The sequence below is a fragment of the Cibotium barometz genome, chromosome 13, assembly GCF_041138505.1.
Source record: "Cibotium barometz isolate CiBa-2024 chromosome 13, ASM4113850v1, whole genome shotgun sequence".
Lineage (NCBI taxonomy): Eukaryota > Viridiplantae > Streptophyta > Polypodiopsida > Cyatheales > Cibotiaceae > Cibotium > Cibotium barometz.
Genome location: NC_141058.1, coordinates 7,457,038 through 7,461,238, shown reverse-complemented (window position 1 = coordinate 7,461,238; position 4,201 = coordinate 7,457,038).

The window sequence follows — 4,201 nt, the reverse complement described above, 5'->3', positions numbered from 1 at the left end:
AATTCAAAAAGAATTTTCCAATGTGCAATTGGAATTAATTGGAAATAGGTATAAAGAACCTTAGTCTAAGGGTCTAGATTTTCAGAAATCTTTAGACTATGGTCCAATTAAGGTTCCTATGGACCAATAGCATCAATCCATGTGTAGGGAGGAGATAAATCCAACTTGTAAAAAGAAAATACCCAAAAATGAGTAAATGCTCACATGAGGTGAAGAGTTGAAAATGTACAAGGTTTATTAGTAAAAAAACTATGTGCAATATTAAAAATATGAGATATTTTGGGTATAATGATTTTATTATGACACATATGTAAGGAAGGGGAGTCCCTTAAATGCTCACATAAGATGAAGAGTTGAAAATGTACAAGGATTATTAGTAAAAAACTATGAGCAATATTAAAAATATGACATATGTAAGGAAGGGGAATTCTTTAAAGGAGGTGCATATTTCACATAAGATGAAGAGTTGAAAATGTACAAGGATTATTAGTAAAAAAAAAACTATGAGCAATATTAAAATGATTCCATTATGACACATATGTAAGGAAGAGGAGTTCTTTAAAGGAGGTGCATATTTCACATGCTTGAATGAGTTTTAAACTCATAAAAATTGAGATATTTCATCTCTCCTCTCTCCTCATTCAAGTCTAGTTCTAAAAAGTTAGCTTAACTGACCTAAAAATGGTCAAATATTGACCAAACTGATTTAGAAAATTCTAGAATCAGTTTGTTTGGTTAGGAGCTCAATTTTTCCTATAAATAGAAGCCTCCCCCTTGTTGAAAAATATATAGTGTTTATGCATCGTTACTCTACTCCACCTAAGCCAAGAACTGTGAATTCATTTAATAATTCACTAGTTTTTGGAGCTTCCCTCCTTCTTCAATCCCTATTAGTGGCTCCATCAACATACTTAACCAATTGATTGGTTGGGGGCCTCTACCGTGAACAAAGAATCAAGCAAGTTGTAAGGTAATTAGTGAATATTGATCTTTCTATAATTTCTCAATGGTTCTCTCTTCTCAACCCCTCTCAAGCTTGAGAAGCTTAATTGGTATGGTTTTTTTAAATGCTATTGAAGTTAATTGGTGATTAGTAGTGAACAGTTACATGATTTAATAAATGCTATTGAAGTTAATTTTCATTTATATTTAAATTCTAATAGTTTTTATGTAATTTCTCTCTCTCACTCAAGAAATGGTCATACTCATGACCCATTCTCAATCCAAATCAAGCTTTTCATAAAGCTTTTCCTTAACCCAAGATTAAGCTATGCTTGAGGCCAAATTAATGGCTTTTTTCTATGCTTTTAGTTTATGTATATTGATGATTCAATCCATTATGGATTAATGAGCCAATTAGAGATCATTTTTATTTTCTTAATGATAAACTTTATCCCTTAGAAAAATTGAGATTTATCAGTCATAGCAGCGGAGCTATGGCAAAATTTTTATAAAAATTATGCATAAAATAATCTCATTCAAAGCATAAAAAGAGGACTTCCTACCATATTCTAGGAATTATCATCCTAGATTAATTGAAAGAATTCATTACAATCATGGAGAAATTGAATTTTAATATCATGCATAAAGGATAAGTTTTTATATCAAAAGTGCTATTTTTACCATTTTTATTTCATGCATAGAAGTATGCATAATGGATAAATTTTTATATCAAAAGTGTTATTTTTACCATTTTTATTTTCATGCATAATGGATAAATTTTTATATCAAAAGTGTTATTTTTACCATTTTTATTTCATGCATAGAAGTATGCATAATGGATAAATTTTTATATCAAAAGTGTTATTTTTACCATTTTTATTTCATGCATAGAAGTATGCATAATGGATAAATTTTTATATCAAAAGTGTTATTTTTATCATTTTTATTTTCATGCATAGAAGTATGCATAAAGGATAAATTTTTATATCAAAAGTGTTATTTTTATCATTTTTATTTTCATGCATAGAAGTATGCATAAAGGATAAATTTTTATATTAAAAGTGTTACTTTTATCATTTTTAATTTTCATGCATAGAAGTATGCATAAAGGAAAAATTTTTATATCAAAAGTGTTACTTTTATCATTTTTAATTTTCATGCATAGAAGTATGCATAAAGGAAAATTTTTATATCAAAAGTGTTACTTTTATCATTTTTAATTTTCATGCATAGAAGTATGCATAAAGGAAAATTTTTTATATCAAAAGAGTTACTTTTATCATATTGGATTTCATGCATATAGGTATGCATAAAAGATATTCTTTTTATACTAAAAGTGTGATTTTCCTCATAAATGGATTTTATGCTTAACTTAGATGCATAAGAGAAATTCTTTTATTCTAAAAGTGTAATTTCCTACCAAATTGAATTTATGCATAAGAAGATGCATAAAAGATTGATTTTAAATTTGAAAGTGTTAGTCTCCTTAAATGGAATTTATGTATAAATAAATGTGTAGAGAAATCTTATATCAAATATAAGAATTCTCTTTTTTTTTTTAAAAAGATATGAAATGTGATAAGAGGTGTATGAGATGTGATAAGAATTGATAAGATGTGTATGGAAAGTGATAGGATGTGATAAGAGGTGTATGAGATGTGATAAGAATTGATAAGATGCGTATGGAAAGTGATAGGATGTGATAAGAGGTGTATGAGATGTGATAAGAATTGATAAGATGCATATGGAAAGTGATAAGAGGTGATAAGAGGTGTATGAGATGTAAAAAGATGTGATAAGATGTGTATGAGATGTGATAAGATTTGATAAGATGCGTATGAAAAGTGATAGGATGTGATAAGAGGTGTATAAGAGGTGATAAGAGGTGATAAGATGAATTAAGATGTGATAAGATGTGTATGGGATGAGGTAAGAAGTGTATGTAATAGGATAAGATGTATATGGGTTGTGATTGGGCGAGAATGGATGTGATGTAAAAGATTAGATGTGAAGGCATATGGGGTTACATGAATGGAATGTGGAAATGGATGTATGTATGTGGATGTGTGGATGTGTAGATGGGAGTATGGATGTATGAATGTGAAAATGGATGTATGCATGAAGATGTATATGCATAGATGTGAATGTGGATGTAGATCTAGATGTATAGATGTGAATGGGAATGTGGATGTGGATGTATATGAATGTGGATGTATAGATGTGAATGGGAATGTGGATGTGGATGTAGATGTGGATGTATAGATGTGAATGAGAATGTGGATGTGGATGTATGTATGTATGTGGATGTGGATGAGGATGTGATAATGGATGTATGTATGTGTATGTATGTGGATGTATGAATGAGGACGTGATAATGGATGTATGCATGTAGATGTGGATATATGGATGTGAATATGAATGTGGATGTGGATGTGGATGTATGGATGTGGATATGGATGTGTATGTATGAATGTAGAAGGGATGTGGATGTATAAATGAGGATGTGAAAATGGAGGTATGCATGTAGATGTGGATGTATGGATGTGAATGTGGATGTGGATGTGGATGTATAAATGAGGATGTGAATGTGGATGTGAATGTGGATGTGGATGTGGATGTGGATGTTGGATGTGGATATGGATGTGTATGTATGAATGTGGATATGGGATGTGGATGTATAAATGAGGATGTGAAAATGGATGTATGCATGTAAATGTGGATGTATGGATGTGAATGTGAATGTGTATGTGAATTAATGTGTCGCCGATATGAGGAAATGGATGAGAATGAGTACACATTAAATGGAATGTGGAATAAGTAATGTGGACTAAGGAGGGATAATGTGGAAAGACGAGAGTTTGATTTAGAAACTGTATTTTGTGACTGTTTGTAAATGACTGTTTTATGTCATGAATGCTGGGGAAGCATTTTGACCGTCTTGTGGATTAAGGTCATGAAGACCTAACTGTTAAAGTTGCAACTGCTGACGGAGAGTCAATGGAGGACGTCTCGCGTAGCAAGGTCGACCGAGGTCTTGACCAGCCTCGGTTCGATTTAAATGGTGAGCTTCCGGTACGGTGGATGAGGGACCAAGGAAGCGGCCTATGAGTGAAGCGCTAGGTCACCTGCGAAGGATCCTAGAGGGTGCTGACCATACGGTGCTCGGGCTCTGGGTCGCCGAAGATACCCACACGTGCGTCGAGGAAGATATTGGAACAAGGAGTAAGAGTTGTTTTTCTGAAACCGGGCATGGATCTGG